Raw genomic sequence first — 18,630 nt, forward strand, 5'->3', positions numbered from 1 at the left:
GAGGAAGAGAGGGGGATAGAAAGTTAGAAACATCGATGAGAGAGAGACATCAATCAGCTGCCTCCTGCACGCCCCCTACTGGGGACGTGCCTGCAACCCAGGTACATGCCCTTGACCGGAATCGAACCTGGGACCCTTCAGTCCGCAGGCCGACGCTCTAGCCACTGAGCCAAACCGGTTAGGGCACCAGGCATGTACTCTTGACTGGAATCAAACCTGGGACCTTTCAGTGTGCAGGCTGATTCTCTATCCACTGCACCAAACTAGCCATGGCTGACCCTGTATCTTTTTAATGTCCAAAGGATTTGAAGGTAGCCGATTGCATGGGGAGAGGCAGCTTTTTATAATTTCAATGATGAAATTGAAAGAAGAGTACAATGGAAGGAAAGCTTTCTGCAGATCAGTAGTATAAAATACAAATGATCGAATGACCTGGCCATATATACCTGCACCATGCTCTGAAATACCTCCTTTAAAAAAGGTTTTTTGAGGTATTTTTTTTTTTCTTTCTAATTCTTCTTCAATATTCTCAAATGAGAATGGACCATCATGAGCCTGGATTTCAAAAAGAAATGAGTTCTCATTTTTTTGCTTACAACTCATTTTAAAAAAATATATTTTATTGATTTTTTTACAGAGAGGAAGGGAGAGGGATAGAGAGTTAGAAACATCAATGAAAGAGACATATTGATCAGCTGCCTCCTGCACACACCCTACTGGGATTGTGCCTGCAACCAAGATACATGCCCTTGACTAGTCCACAGGCCGATGCTCTATCCACTGTGCCAAACTGGTTAGGGCTACAACTCATTTTTCATTTGAAATGCTTCTTCCCCCATTCCCCGCCCCGTGTTAGACATTACAAATGTCACAGAGATTTTGCTCATTTTAAACAGCAAGCCCAAGTATTTAGCTTTTGTTCATGGAGCGGGCTGATGCTACTCAGATCATGAGCTCCATAGGAAACAGGCCTAAGTGTGATGATGGCCACTTCTGAGGCATATTTACAGCCAAGCTTGGGCATCCATTGCTGTGGGTCTGTTGACTCACATAGAACAACAGATGCTAAGTGGGCAAGATTCGGGAAGAAAGGGAGGTAGAGTTACCAGGGCCTTATTTCTAGACCCTAAAGCGCTGGATGCCTCAGTCTGGGAAAATCTTTACTGGACAAGCCCCAACCACCACATTGGAGATGAAGGTGGGCTGGAGACCAGGAAAGGTCAGCCTTGGAAGAAATGCCTCTTCATTGCTCTCAAGATTATAATAATAACTAAAAACAGGATGTTTCGCTGTGTGTTAGATAAAAGTATTAACTCTTTAACATGCATTATCTCATTTATGCTTCACAATAATTCTGTGAGGTAAGAAGTATTCCTATCATCATTTTTAAAAATTCAGCTTGGAGAATTTGAGTAAATTTTCCAGAGTAATATAAATAGTAAGGGACAGAATGCTGAATTGAAACCAGGTCTGTCTGACTCCAAAGCCTACACTCATCACCAAAGGGCACCTCTGCGCTTACAGCACTGTGTCACCCACCTAATCTCCCCTGGGCTGCCCTTCCTGTACACTGCAGTGAGTTTTCATGTTACTTCTCTGCATAGGACATTTGATGGCCTCTGATTGCCTCCTCATCTCCTGAGCCTGGCCTCCAAAGCATTCCAATTTCACTCTCCAAAATTCACCTAATGGACTCTTGATTCCAAGCCAATCACATTTGTTCCTCTCAATCATAACATGCAATTCCCTGACTCTCTGCCTTTGTCCTCACTGCTGTCTCAGCTTGGACTCTGCTCCATCATCTCCCCTTATTGCACCACCATCACCACCACCACAATGGCCATCATTTATTGAGACCTTACTCTGTACTAACGTTTATGGCTATCCTTCCACCCTATGAGGTAGATACTAGTATTATTTCAGTTTTGTAAATGGGTAAATTTAGACTCAATGTCTGGTCCAAGTTCCCACAGCTAGCAAGTGGACTGGGGCAGATTTGAACCCAAGTCAATGCCAGAGTCTGAACTCCCAGACACCCTGCTACACAGGTGAACGATGCCATGCCCAGGCTCACACATGTGCAAACCACTTTGCTTAGCCTCCCTGCCCCCTAGCAAGAATCAGCCATCAGCTCTCACCAGGGACCCATACTCTGTGCCTCTGCTACAAAAATTACTCTGCTCTGTTTCACTTTAGCAGTGTCTCTCTCCCACAAGATTAGCTCTGCTTGAGGCCACACCATTCATCTGTGTCCTTCATGAACTTAGTGCCATAGATAAAGCCCAGCAGGTACTTACGTGATGTGTGCTGAATTCAATCAATGGCTGTTTATTGAACTCCTGCAGAAATGATCTCACCCCTGCCCACAAGCACCAGGGTGCAATTGTTCTTACCCTTTTTTGGTTCATACCCCCCTTGGAGAAGCTGATGAAAGCCACGCATCTGTACCACAGAAAAATACAACAACCAATAGAATGTTACACCCTTCTTTAAGTGGTTCATGGATTGTGGGTTCAGAGTCTAATTGATTTGAATTCCATTACTAGTGAATTGAATTGTTCTTATTATTTTCTTTTTTTCCAGTTATATCCAAATCAAACTAGCTTAGACAAAAGGAGATTGTGTGTGTGTGTGTGTGTGTGTGTGTGTGTGTGTGTGTGTGTGTGTGTAGCTCAGAGAGTCCAATAAATGGTTACATTAAAAAAAAAATAGACATGTGAGCTTGGCTTCTGGAATAAATGGAACCCTAGAATTCAATATTATTGGAATATGCTCCTCCTTGCAGATCAGTTCTAGTCTCTCCAATTCGTCTCCCCCACAAGGTAGAGAATCAGCTTGCTGACAGGTCCTGTGCCTCGTATCCCACCCCCAGAAAGGAGTTGCCCCTTCTCCCTTCTAGTCATAATTTTAAAAAAAATCCAAGAAAGTATTTTGATTGGCTAACTTAAATAATGTCAACTCCCAGAAAATGGTCATTGGAAATAGAAAAGCTCTACCAAAAAAGGGTGATCTTCCCAGCTTTTCACACCTCTAACCCTGGGCACGTGTTTCTCACCCACAGCCCCTGTCACCCTCTGCAGCCTCTCCCAGCAGCTGTTTGGGCTCCCAGACTTCAGTGGTCTCTCGCCTTCAGTCCAGCACTATCAACACTTGCCTGCACTATCCTACATCCTTTCAGCACCTAGGTCTTTGCCTTTTAAGAAAATAGCTAATTAATCCAGGGGATTGATAAGGGCAGACTAGTAAGGAAGAAAAAGAAAATAAAACAAAATACAACAACAATCATCACTGTTTTATCAGTGGCATTTATAATGATCACCTCAACCAGCAGTAGTTCTAACACAGGGAATTTTGTCCAACTTTACACATCACAAACTTAAACAGCACTAACTTTGAAAGCCAGGAAAGTCTTTTGAGATTGTCTCATTTAATCCCTCATCTTTTAGATGAGGAAAGTGAGGACTAGAGAGTCACTTATTTAGGTCACACAACAAACTGGTATCAGGCTCTAAGCCAAGCTTATGCCCCCTGATTCCCAGACCATTTATCTTCTGGCTTCACCATGATGCACCAAGGAAATGATTCAGCCTGTCACCAGTCCATTGGGCTCACCAGTCACTGCACCTGGGCTGTTTCCTTACTGCGACAAGTCTTGATTTCAGTATGTCCATAAAAACATATAGGATTCACTGGCTTTCTATGAGTTATGTGCTAGAGGTGTAGGGAGTATGAGCTTGAGAGCCAGACTGCTTACGTTCGTTCCTTAGCCTTACCAATTACATGCTTGGGCAGTCAGTTAACATTCCTGTGCCTCAGTGCCCTCATCTGTAAAATGGGTCCTCCTACAGGTCTTCTGAAACAACAGCCCCACTTAGTGTTTGTTGTTCTTTTTAAAAATATATATATTTTATTGATTTTAGAGAGGAAGGGAGAGGGAGAGAGAAATAGAAACCTCGATGATGAGAGAGAATCATTGATCAGCTGCCTTCTGCACGCCCCCCACTGGGGATCAACCCTGCAACCCAGGCATGCGCCCGTGGCTGGAATCGAACCTGGGACTCCTCAGTCCGCAGGCCAAAGCTCTATCCACTGAGCCAAACCAGCTAGGGCTGTTTGTTGTTCTTTTGGTTTATGTTACTCTGGGTATTAGCAGGCCCACAGCACATGGATGACCAATAGTGGTACCTACTACATTAGGTTCTAGAAGAATAAATTAATTCATGAAAGTCACGGAGAACAGTGTTCAAAGCATTTTTTATTCCATGAATGTAATAACTATAATTAAAGTGAAGTTGTCAGTAAAAAAAGGAGTCTCTTAAGGGCAAAGGCAATAAAAATACAATTTTTCAGAAGTTAGGTAATTCAAACCCTTAATTAGCTAGAATTTTCTTTCTGTCACATCTTCTTATGAGAACAACACACACAAAAAACAGTTACCAAGAATTTAGTTTAAAAATAATAAAACAAACAATCCAATATAAATAAGCCTAGAATATTCCTAGATTTAGCTTGATCCACTAAACAAGCTATCTGGATCAGCGTTCTTTCATCAAAACTGACATTCAGAATAATGATGTGTGTCTCTTTAAAACCTGAACTCTCAAAGACAAAATAATAATTTCGATCATTTGAGGACTGCTAGCCAAACAATAGACATTGTGCTAAGTGATTAACACACATTATACACCCTGTGGACACACACACACACACACACACACACACACACACACACGCACGCACACACACACACACAGACTCATTCATTTTATCTTCTTAACAACTTGGGGATGGGGGTTATTCTAATTTTACAGTTCAAATTATACTTTACATCTATTGGCTGTTTGTATATGTTCTTGAGAAGGGTGTCTTTTCAGGTCCTGTGCCCACTTTTTGATTAGGCTGTTTGTTTGGTTCTTTATATATTTTGGAAATTAAACATTTGTCAGAGCTACTGTTTGCAAATAACATCTTCCATTTGGTTGGCTACCTCTTTGTTTTATTGTCAGTTTCTTATTGTCAGGGGGTTTTAGTTTGATATAGTCTCCTTCATTTATTTTTGCCTTTGCTTCCCTTGCCTTTTGGGTTAAGCCAATAGGTATATGAAAAGATGTTCAGCCTCACTAGCAATTACGGAAATACAAGTCAAAACCAAAAGACAAATAATAAGTTATTTATTATGTTAGACAGGCTGTGGAGAAAATAGAACCCTCATTCACTGCTGGTGGGAATGTAGACTGGTACAACCACTATGGAAAATGATTGGGTGATTCCTCAAAAAATTACAAATAGAGCTACCATACCACTAGCAATCCTTCTCCTGAGTATATATATGAAAAACTTGAAAACATGTATTAACAAAAATACATGGACCCCCAAGTTCATTGCAGCACTATTTATGGTGGCCAAGACATGGAAACAACCAAAGTGTCCTGCAATAGAGGACTGGATAAAGAAGATGTAATACATATACACAATGGAATACTACTCAGCCATAAGAAAGGATGAAATAGCAACAACATGGATGGACCTTGAGAACATTATACTAAGTGAAGTCAGTCAGAAAAAGCTAAGAACCATATGATTTCACTCATATGTGTGGGATATAAAACTGAAACTTATGAACACAAACAGTAGTGTGGTGGTTGTCAGAAGGAAGGGGGTAGAGGGTGCTGGGGTCCTAACATATGATTATGGGAGAAGATTTGACTTTGGGTGATGGGCACACAGTGCAATATACAGATCTTGTAACATAGACATCCGCACTGAAACCTATATGATCCTATTAACCAATGTCACCCAATAAATTTAATTTTTTTAAATACACTTTACAGATAAAGAAGCTGAAGCTTAGAGAAGAAAAGTAACTTTCCAAGTGTACAACTAGTAAGTGTAGCTAGGATTTGAACACAGAGCGTTTCTGACTATTTATAGTCTTAATACTCCAGGTACCAAACAAAAAGAATATGGTGATTTATTTTCAATTTTCAACTGAAGGGAAAAAAAAACACATAAAGGTTTCTATTTGGCTCTTAATTAATGAGACACTGAAAAAATTTAGAGAAATGTATCTTTGGTCTGAGAATCCACATACAGAGTGTCTATGTTTCAATGTTTTTCATTATTCTTCATTCTGTCAACAACAAGGAAAGCCAAGAATTGACTGTGACAGTGGATTTTCATTCCATAAGCACAGGGTTGTGTTTTATTAATTTCTGTTTCCTCAACAGAACCAAGAACAATGACTTATTAGTGTTGAAGGATAAATGTTTATTGAAAAACAAATGAGTAAATAAATGTGCATATCAGCCTCTCTGACATAGAGCTGTGTTTGAAAAAAGAAAAATCTTTTATCTAGAAAGACATGTGATATAATGAAAGAAACACTAACTCCAGTGCTTACCATCTGTATGATCTTAAGAAAGTTATTTAAACTCTCTGGTCTTCAGTTTTCTCATTTAGAAATTGGGAGATTGCTTATCATTTCATTCATAGTGCTAAAAAATTCTAAGATACCTGTTACATAGTGGCCACTCAAAACTATATTTTGTTTTCCCTTATTTTTAAAATTCCCACCATAAGCCCACTATTTCTTTATACTTATACCATTGATACATAGAATCTTTCATTCCCCAAAGTCTTTTGCAATTTACAAAGAATATCACATTATCTTTTTTTGAACACACAGTAACCCTGAAAGACAATAATAATAGAATAAACTCATTTTTTTCTCAAGTTACAAAGGGCAAAACCTATTTTTGTTTATACAGTGAGTGAATGATAGTGCCAAGACTCAAATTCAGATCCACTGGCTTGAATTCTGAGCTTTCCTCAATACTCCAAATTGCTTTTGGAAAGAGTGAGAAAACCAAATCTTAAAACTTTCAGATTAACTACTATTTATGTTCTAAACATAGAATTATATGATATTACAATAATCATTGAGTCAAGGGTATCCTTCAAGTTTAACCTATAGTTCCCTTCCTTGCAGAAATACTTTCACTTGGTTCAGATGACCAGTTACAGCATTTTTTTTTACCAAGTGCAACTCTCGTGTTAATGCCTAGTAATGGCAACTAATAATAGTAGTCATGAGTAAAATTCAGAGCTCATAAACTCTAAGTTAAACCTCCACCTTTGTTTTATGAAGCAAACTAGTCAAAATATATACAGTTAATTAGAACTGTTTTTAACAAAACTCTGGTTTTTACACATTGGTCAAAAGAATGTCACTTTTCTTTTTTACCTTTGAAAGTGTAAGAACAAATGAGGAAAGTGGATATAATATAAAGTTTATTTTAAATTAAAAGGTTATTTCATTGTTCTGTGTTTTAAGTGCAAAATGCTTTTGTGCCATTATTAAATTATTCACCGCTCCATATCCTTCTGGGGTGCCATTGTACAGCCAAATGGATTTCTCTGTACAGAAAGAAAGGCAAGTCGATTCTGTGTCACTTCAGGAAATGAACATTTTTAGTAGCAGCATATGACCATTATTTGGCATCTATTAAGCATCAGAGATTATCCAGGGTGTCTATTGTTCAGTGAGACTTTCAAAGAACAACGAGTTATGCTAATCCCAATGCAAAGATAGCTCAGTATCTAAGTGACTGAAAAACACATAAACTGGAAAAGAATGAAGAGGACTTGTAGTCAAAGACAGCAATGGTGGCTCTGGCATCCTGTGCTGACCCTTCATGATCATGGAGTACTTCTCTTTTAACTTTATTAATAAGAGAAAGTCTCCTTTTAGGAAAAGAAAACTGAGGCACAGTGTAACTAGCCATCTGACTCTGTTTCATGTGGCTGGTGAGGACCAATCAGCAGAGGGGGCCAGCCAAGAGGAAAAGTTAATCCTCCCGAGGCACTCTCATCACTCCTGTCTTTATTTGACTCCTTCTGTAACTCCCATCCTCACTCCTACCAGCCCCAGAATAATTCACCTGGAACAAAGCCCTGTGACACATTCATTCCAAACCTAGTTTTCTTCTCCCTTTGAAAAATGCAGGGTGCCTGCCTTTGCCCCCTGCTCTTTCCAGTTGTTATGTGACTGAATGTTCAGGCATACACAAATAGAAAAACTGATAGGTGACTTATTAATTTTTGCCACTGGTTCCTGGTGTGAGAAGAATTACATCAATTTTGCATATCAGAAAAGTTATTTTTCAAATAAACTGAATCAGACTTACCTCATATATGTCTCCCTGTGGGCCACGGGATTCTGTAGCTGTGACATCAAGGCTTTGAGGGCAGAGTGTTGCCCGGTGCTGAGACCTTAGCTCAGTGGTTACAGCAGACTGTCAGAATATAAGCCAAAGCTACTGAGTGGGAAAATGGAAGCCTATGGAGAAAGTTCACAAAGTCACATTCGCAGACAAATGGTACCAGATCTCATTCGTTAGCGGACAAATCTACAAAATTCCGGGTACAGTCAAACACCAGCTGAGGTTTATAATATCAGCCTAATTTAGTCTGGAATCCAGCTCATGGAAATAATAAAGGTGATTGGAGAGACCATGCTACGTGTGTAAGTGGAATAAGCAGTCATCTAAGTGATATGACTAGAGGCTTCTTCCTCACACAGCTCCCCAAATAAGCCAGGTACCAGGATACCTGCAATTTCGTGATTTGAGACCGCTTTCTATAGTTTAAGCATTGTCCCCACAAACAGCATTTTTTTCAAATGGAAGAGCTCCTGGAACTAAAAAAAAACAAAACCATGAAGTCAGTACAATAATAGTGTGAATGAATGTGGAAAAAGGTTCTGTGTGTTGGTAGAAGAATCTAAACACCCCTATGAAGCATGGGGACCCCCTGAGGATGAGAGGACCCAAGAGAAGTGAGGGAGGAAAAACAGAAGTGGGGCAATTTTTCACATGGGCATTTTAGACCACATCAGAGGACACCCACACATTTTTTTAAATCCTTGACAGAATCCAAAAGATGAGGTTAGCAATAAATAGTGTAGATACTCATATACAAACAGCAAGATACTCATTTGCTAAAAATGTGGGAAAAAATATGCTTGCTTATAATCTATCGCACCAATGAGAAGTGCTCTTTCCTATGGCATTTGTTGCAGAAGGAATATATACTTTTTCCCTGTAGATGGAGGTGATTTTACAACACTCCTTTTCTCCGTAAGCATGTAGTGGCATTGTTGTAAAGTTCTCATGCTTGGCTTTCTATGAAACAGTTCCAATCTCACTTGTATAATTCCGTTTAAAAGCATTGGAGAAAATATCCCATACTGTCTCAGAGGCCTCACTGGAATCATCCATTTCCCTTTGTTCTTGTTCTTTGGGCTTCTGTTGGTAGTGCTTCAGTGCCTGCAGTTTTGTAGTTAAGCTAAGCTCCTGTCAACTCCCGCCCCATCACCCAGACTTCACCATCTCAAACACCGATGCTCTTCTTGCCAACTTCGGCTCTGTGCACAGTTCCAAGGCAGCCTGTCTGAGTCATTCTAGGTGTCTGCATCAGCCTCTTTGTTATCAGTTTATTGGATGGAAGAGCTGCCTTTTTTAGTTTTGAATGCTGAGCATCTGGTGTTTGATTGTGTATTGCCATGTAAGTACGCAATGATCCTCAAACATTTTGATAACAAGTAAATCTGTGTGTGAGGAAAATGTCCTCCTGCTGGTAAATGTCTTCTTAGCTTTGATGAAAGGTGTGGAAGACACCGCACAGCACCTCAAATTGCTAAGGAAAGCAGAGGCTCAGAGGCTCTTGGGAGTTTGGAAAAGCCTGCAATAGTATCTGATACAATTCCCAGTCTAACTTACTTCTTTCGATTTGCAAGTGGAAAAGCTGATGCCCAGAGGGGAAGTGAATGTCCCTGATCACCTCTGTGGTTAATGGTGGGTGGCATCAAGGCCACAGTCAAAATTCTAACTCCAATCCATGACTGGAAGACCAGGGTGGTCTTGCCTCTGGCTGCTCCTGTGGACAAAAGAACTTTAAAAATCCCTACAAGCCAAGGTGAAGGTGAGGAACAGGGCATAGCAAAGGGAGGTCAGGACTTGTTTTGTCTGAGAGTACCATCATCTAGTCTGACTCTAACCTTTCTCTGTACTAGTGAGTTGGCATTTCAGTATCAAGGGTTACTCTTAGCTTTTTGTTCAAATTTAAATCACCCTGGCTGGTCTGAAATAATAAGAAAGACAGTGAGATGTGAATTTGAAAACTATTGAAGCAGGAGAAGCAAGACTCATTAAAATGTTCAAGTGGAGAGGCTTAAGAAGGATGATTTAGTCGCTGGGTTGTTGACTAGTTTTTCCCTAGAGACCCAGCACTAATTAAGTAGGGGCACCATCTGCTAGTCCAACTTAAGGGGTGAAGCTGAAGGCTTCCCTGTTTAAGAACATCTTCCTCACATGTGAACCATGGAGAAGCTCTTAACTTCTGAGCACTTGAGATCCTCTTCCGAAAAGCACATGTCCCAGATTTGGTATGGTTGGACTAGATCTGTGGTCGGCAAACTGCGGTTCGCGAGCCACATGCGGCTCTTTGGCCCCTTGAGTGTGGCTCTTCCACAAAATACCAAGGCCTGGGAGAGTCTATTTTGAAGAAGTGGCGTTAGAAGAAGTTTAAGTTTAAAAAATGTGGCTCTCAAAAGAAATTTCAATCGTTGTATTGTTGATATTTGGCTCTGTTGACTAATGAGTTTGCCGACCACTGGACTAGATAATACATTAATCCATGAGTACCTAACTTTTGCCATTTAAATTCCTGAGGGAACTGAATGGAGAAAAAGTAAGATAAAGTGCTGTTGGGAGTGTGAGGAAAAGAGGATAAAAGACATGCAAGCACCTCAAATTGCTAAGAAAAGCAGAGGCTCATCGACTCTTTGGAGTTTGGAGAAGTCTGCAATAGCATCTAATTCAGTCCCCAGTCCAATTTACTTCTTTTGCTTCTTTCAGTTTGCAAGTGGAAAAGCGGAATGCCTGGAGCGGAAGTAATTAAATAATATGTGCCAGTCACCAGGCTAAAGGCTTTACATATACCATCTTATTTAATCCCCACTGTGAGGTAGGTATTAGCTTTATTTTCTAACTGAGGAAAATGAGACTCATGGAGGACAATTAAGTATACAAGGTCACAGAGCTAATAAGCACGAGAGCTGCAGAAATAGTTAACTATCCATCAAAAATTGTGCTTCTCCAATGTAAAAATATTATAGCCACTATGGAAAATAGTATAACAGCTCCTTAAGAAGTTTGAAACCAGAATTATCACATGTTCCACTAATTTTATTGCTGGGTATATACCCAAAAGAATTGAAAACAAGTACTCCAAGAGATATCTGTAGAACCATGTTCATAGTATCATTAATCACAATAGCCAAAAGGTGAGAGAAACCCAAGTATCCATTGACAGGTGAATGGATGAACAAAATATGCTGTATACATACAATGGAATCTTGTTCAGCCTTAAAAAGGAATGAAATTCAGACACATGCCTTAAAAACATTAGGCTAAGTGAAATAATCCAGACACAAAAGGACAAATGTTGTATGATTCCACTTGTATGAGGAACCTAGAGTAGTCAAATTCATAAAGACAGAAAGTGAAGTGTGGTTTTCAGGGTATGGAGGGAGTGAGGAATGGGGAATTATTGTTTAATGATATAGAGTTTCAGGTTAGAAAGATGGAAAAAGTTCTGAAGCTGGATGGTGGTGATGATTGCACCACAATGTGAATGTATTTATGCCACTGAACTGTACACTTAAAACTGATTAAAATAGTAACTTGTGTTGTGTATCTTTTACCATATTAAAAAATTGTATTGCCCCTTCCAAATTACAGAGTATTACTGGGCATAGTGTCCAGTCAATGATTACATTTTTTCAGATCCCTTGCATCCTGGTGGGCCATGTGAATAGCTCTCCCCCATGTAAAGTGTGTGGAAATAATGTATATTGCCTCTGGACCAAGACAGGGAAGAAGAAGATGTGCCTTTTCTAGCCTCTCTTTCACCATGTTCTGGGTATAGCCAGGGAATCCTGAGACTGTAAAGGAGGAAGATGCCAAAGATAGGAGGAGCCTAGGTCCCTGAATCACCATATGACACAGAACTGCATAGGACTTATGAAAGTGAGAAATACAATTTCATTGTAAGTTACTGTAATTTTGGAGGTGATTGTTACAATGGCTACAATTTTCTTTTTTTAGATTCTTTATTGTTTAAAGTATTACATATAGTATTACATATGTCTCTTTTTTCTCCCATTGGCCTTTTCCCGGCCACTCCCACCACCACCCCAGCACATGCCCTCATGCCCCTAGTGTCTGTGTCCATTGCTCATGCTTATATGCATGCATACAAGTCCCTTAGTTGATCTACCCCCCGCAACTCTCCCCTGCCTTCCCTCTGAAGTTTGACAATCTGTTTGATGCTTCTCTACCTCTAGACCTATTTTTGTTCATCAGTTTATGTTGTTCATTATATTCCACAAATAAGTGAGATCATGTGATATTTATGTTTCTCTGACTGGCTTATTTCACTTAGCATAATGCTCTCCAGTTCCATACATGCTGCTGCAAATGGTAAGAGTTCTTTCTTTTTTACAGCAGCATAGTATTTCATTGTGTAGATGTACCACCGTTTTCTAATCCACTCATCTGCTAATGGGCACTTAGGCTGTTTCCAAATCTTAGCTATTGTAAATTGTGCTTCTATGAACACAGGGGTGCATATATCCTTTCTGATTGGTATTTCTGATTCCTTGGGATATATTCCTTAAAACATATTTAATTTTTTGAGGAAACGCCATATTGTTCTCCACAGTGGCTGCACCAGTCTGCATTCCCACCAGCAGTGCAAGAGGGTTCCTTAATTTTCTTAAACAATATATATAGGAATTTTGTCTCTGCCATGTCTAACCTGAGACAATAGAGAGTGTTCCTAAGGATTGAGCACAATTCATAAAGAGAAGGCCAAAACCCAGTGCCATGAGAGTCCTAGAATCAGAACGAGAGCACTGGGAATCAATAGGCACAAGAAAGGATATGGAAGTAGAGTTTTAACTGAAGTAAGGGGCACTCTAATCCATTTAAGGTGAAACTTGTACAATAAAGATAGGACCAAAATAAAAACTAAAGAACTTATGACCTTGGGACAATGCTAGGAATTAACTTGTGAAACACAACAAGAAAGAAGGTTGTGGTGACCCCACCAAGAAAGTCAATCTCTAAAAATGAATTGTACAATCATTAATGCTGTCATAAAAAGTATCTGAAGGTCATTTTCAACTATACTTTTATGACTGTGATTCTTAGTTACAGATTTTTAGCTTGCTTATGAGATGCCTGGTGACTCAGATAAACTGCCTCAAGTTAAACCACAAGACATTTTGGAACACAAAAGAATTGGTGAACACTCCATTTCACATCATTATAAGGAGTCAAAGTGCATGCTGCAATTCTTCTCACAGAATATTGTAGTTGACCATGAAGCTGGGGACCAAGGCCACCATATTTATTGACCCCAAAGCTTCAGAGGACAAGAAGCAGGGTAAGTATTGGGAGAGTCACAGATGCCCTAACCATAGGACTGAAGAGATTGAGGTACATAGAATGAATGTTGAAATCTAATCCCCAGTGTGATAGTGTTATGAGGTGAAGCCTGTGGTAGGTCATTAGATCATGAAGATTAATCCCTCATAAATGGGAGTAGTGCCCTTACAGAAGAGACCCTAGAGAGCTCCCTCTCCCCGGCCTCTATGGAAGACACAATGAGAAGACATGGGTCTATGAACCAGGAAGCAGACCATCACCAGACACTGAGTCTGCTGGCACCTTGATCTTAGACTTTCCAGGCTTCAAACCTGTGAGAAATAACTGTTGTCATTTGTAAAGCATTTATTATATTCTGTTATAGTGGCCCAAACTGACTAAGCTAAGAGAGATAAAATGGAAGTGATGAGGAACTTGCTCAGTACTTTGACCAAAAAAAAAAAAAAAAGGCCAACAATAGCATTAACATTCTGCTTTAAAATAACCAAAATCAGGATAAGACAATCAAATGCACATGCTGAGTTGTTGCAAATTTTAGGACATACTTTGGTTCTGTCTGAATTTTCTATGCAATGTTATCTTCCACCATGAAACGCTGTCAGCCCACCCAATCACCCAATCAGATCTTTCTTTCTTACTCATGTTGCCCACTATGTCTGAAATTTCCTTCTTTCTCTTTCCCTATCCAGTGTCTATGTTTTCTTTCAAAGCTCAAGTCCAGTCTTATCTCCTCTGTAAAACTCAAATATATTTTTTCTTTTCTCAATTCATATTGACCAGTGCTTAGTAAAATATATTTTATATTTATTTATATATTGTATTGTCTTACTTATTGATTGCATTTGACTCTCTAAACTGAATTCTAATGGTCTTGAATTCACTTAACTTTCTTTCAAAATTAAAAGTTATATTGCACAACTTGTAGCACAATTTATAAATAAGATAAAGTATGAAGAAGGCAGTACATTCATACAAAGTCCCATCAGCCAAAGAAGTAACCATACTAACATTTTAATTAATAAGCTTGCAGACAATTCACTTTTACACTGTAAATCAAGATTAATTTTAGACTGTAATAAAGAATAAAAATATTTATTTGAGCTAAAGGAACTGCAGTCCGTGAGACACAGATTCAGCTAGTAACTTAAATTGTGTCCACTGAGACAAAGGGGAGGCTGCCTTTTACAGCAAAAGTTCCCACCCAGGTTCTCAATGAGCTCTATTTTATGTAAATGAAGTATCCAAATTGTACAGTTCTGATCGGACAGGACAGGACTCTACACAAAATTTTAAATGAATTAATTCACATATTAAAAGCAGTTTTTAACCTTTTTTAAATTAATAATCTTATGGATATATTCTCACATTGATAAATATAGAATATCATCATTTATAATAGCTGCAGAATTTACAGTTGTATGGATTTGTGTTGATTTATTTAGCTACTTTTACACTGATGATCATTTTAAGTTGCTTCTAAATTTTGTTATTATAAACAATGCTGAGACAACTTTGTACAAATGTCTTTTCATACTTTTCTAATACCTCACTAGTATAAATTCCTAGAATTATAATTACTTCATGGGATTATTATTTTTTTCATTTCTGTTCCAATAACACTTGCTATAGAACTAAGCACAAAAGAAACACAAGATGAGAGCCTATGTGTAATTCAGGCTGACAGGTACAGGATGCCTCCAATACACTAGCACTGAATACCAAATAGAAATGTAGACACATTTCTCTGAAAAGAACATAGCCTAAGTCCAACACCGTGTGTCTTCCCAGGAAAATGTCCTTTGGTTTTCACTCAAAAAGGCATTTTTAATATTGATGAAGAAATACAGTGAATTTTTCTGGTAATAAAAAATAAATAAAAAGCTTGCACAGAGCTCCTTTCGACTAAAACTGCTATCAGAAACCAAGAGAAAGATTTCTCTGCATTCTGATTCAGAGCCTGACTGCATTTCCCTCTATTAGCACAGGTGACTGGTTCAGATACAAATTAACAAAAACCTATTTAACCTAAAATGTGCCTGACTGTGTTCATAATGCAATATCAACACTAAGGACTCAAATTTATGTTTCTATGGAAAATATATCCTGCATCACAACCACTTGAATAAAAATTAACATATCAATCATAAGCCAGGGCCTGCTGGTCCAGGTATCTCTATCTTTGGCCAAATGTCTGCCACTGATATTTGGGTCAAAGAATCTCTGCAGGCTCAGCCCCAGTATCCTCAGCATAAAATAAGAGTAGCCAAAAATAAACAAATAAACCTTCCAGTAATACAATTCTATGATCCCATGAATCCTTGAGAAGTAGATTTCCTGCAGAGAATTGCTCATTGAAGATATTTACTCTTTGTTGGTACCCAATTAGGCTTAAGTGACTTGGGAGGAGCCCTGTGTAACATAAGCTGCTAAGTCTATTTTTATGCTAATCATAATTATCCTATCTAATAAAAGAGAAACATGCAAATTGACTATACCTCCACTATGCCCACAAGCCACGCCCATCAGCCAATCAGGAGTGAGTTTGCAAATTAACCCAACCAAGATGGCAGTTAATTTGCATATCCAGGCATAGAGTGAAGATTGAAGACAGAGTAGAAGGAAGCCAAGCGCTGCAGAGGGGAGTGAAGCTGCGGAGAAACAAGCGGGGCTGGGGAGAAGCAGGCGGGGCTGGGGGAAGCAGGCGGGGTGGCGGAGAAGGCCGCAGGAAGCCCTATTCTTGCAGGAATCTTCCTGCAACAGGCTTCTAGTTAGAGTATAAGAAGGAAAAATCACTTATCTTTGAAATAAAATTTGAAAAGGCAGTGCTTGTAATATTTTCTAAAATAAAATTATTTTATATAAGATTCCTACCATGAACCAAGATGGAGAAATAGGAACTAAATTTACCCTATTACAAAAAAAATAATTTTAAAACTGGATAACACATATGAAAAGATCATTTTCAATATATTGGACATCAAGAAACAATGGATAGTGATCTTTGAGAGTCAGGAAACCAAAGTGAGCCCTATGATAATATCAACTTACTGCTTGGAGAGAATTCACATGAAGGGAGAGAAGAGAGCTAAGAGAAAGAGAGAGAGAGAGAGAATCCAGAGATCTACAAAGAATCTTCTTTGAGTACATAGCTCTTGTGTGAGAAAAGACTATCCAAGGCTAGGGAATAAACATTCAAAGTGACTTATTATAGGACTGGCTCACACAATTATGGAGACTAAGATGTCCTATAATCTGCAAGCTGAAGAATCAAGAAAGCTTTTGCTATAATTCAACCCAAGACCAAAGGCTGGAGAATCAGGAGATCAATAGTGTAAGGCCTGGTCCAAGAATGAAGGCCCAAGAACCAGGCAGCAAAAGATGGATATCCCAACTCAAGTAACAAGAGCAAAATTGCCCTTCTTCTACCTTTTTGTTCCACTCAAGCCCTCAAAAGATTAAGTGAGGTCCACCCACATACTATAAATGAAAGAGATTTTCTTTCCTCAGTCTACTACTTCAAATGCTAATCTCTTTCCTTCCAAAATATCCTCACTGACACACCCAGAAATAATGTTTTACCAGCTATCTGGACATTTATTAGCTTATTCAAGATGATATGTAAAATTAACCACCCAGATTGAATAAACAAAAAAGATTTTGCATCAGTAGTATAGGAATATTAATGCCAGCTTAAATGGACTCTACTCCACCTAACAAAGTTTTAAATCATTACCAGAAAGGATTGAACTGTTTCAAAGAAAATTAACTGTATCACAGAACTACAACAAGAATATTTATAGGAACAAAAAGTACCCAACATCTAACAGATTAAAATTCATGATGTCTAGCATCAAGCAAAAACTATGTGCCCATGAAACAAAGCAAAAAATACAATTCAAAATCAAAACAAATATCAGTAAATTGATACCCACCAGAAATGAGAAATATGGTATAGTTAGTACACAATAACATTAAAACTATACTACAGGTGCTCAGGAAGCTAAAAGAAAGATTATGTTACTTTGAGATATGGAAGATATGAAAATGAGCCAAATTGAATTTCTAAAAAATCAAAACTATAATGTCTGAAATGAAAAGTATGCTAAGGTGAGGAGATGAGCAAACTGACAAAGTAGAGCCAACGTGGAGACAACAGCCAATTTAGGAATGTTTGTGTGCACTAAGGTGTGGATGAGGCATTCTTTTCAGAGAGAGTGACTTGATAGAAAAGGAAGAGAAAGAAAAAAGAAGAGAAATACTGAAGGGAAATAAAACAAAGGTGGAAAGGCAACAAGTTGTGATGCTGCCTTGTCTCACTGGACCAGGCAAATATTCAGGTCTTGACTTTGTTACTTAATTATTAGGGTCTTTGAGCAGGCCCATCCAACCTTCCTAAGTTCACTTCCTCTTCACTAAAACGGAGGTTTTAATAATTCTGGGTGTTACTTCAGAGTTTTATTGATATCAATTCATTTATTCATGAAAACTTACCTGACACATTTTATGGAAATAAAAGATAAAAGACTCAATATTTACCCTTGTAGAGTTAAAACCCTTTCTGAAAAAGGCAGAGATGGATAGAAAGAGGAAAAAAAAAATGATATGTTTTCATGGTATTTCACAGCCTTGGAGAGTAGCAAGGGATGTAAATGAAAGCCTAAAAGAGGCATATAAAATAGATTGTGACATGTGGAATGTATATTCAAAAGGGTATTTTGAAGAATACAACTCCAAAGTTCAATACTGAAGTGTGCAGGGACTGAGGATACACACACACACAGAAATAAGAGACACAGTGAATGGGTGAGAGTGTGAAGAAGAGAATGAAACAGCAATAGTAAAAAGAGCACAGCTTTGGAATCAGTAAGCCCTGGATCCAAATGTAAGGTATATTGTTCACTATCTGAGTAATGACAGGTACTTTGCAGGATTAGTATGATGATTGCTGACAATTTATGGAAAACAGCAAAAATTCAATAAATAACAGCTGGTATAATGATGCTTATTTCAGTTATTGAGAACCTGAGGACATGTGCAAAGCATGAAGCCATGAGGAAGTATTATCATGATTGTAGAGGTGGGATTAGAAGTTAGATTTTCAGAATTTTGAGTAAGAAAT

This window comes from Plecotus auritus (genome assembly GCF_963455305.1).
Source record: "Plecotus auritus genome assembly, chromosome: 9".
NCBI lineage: Eukaryota > Metazoa > Chordata > Mammalia > Chiroptera > Vespertilionidae > Plecotus > Plecotus auritus.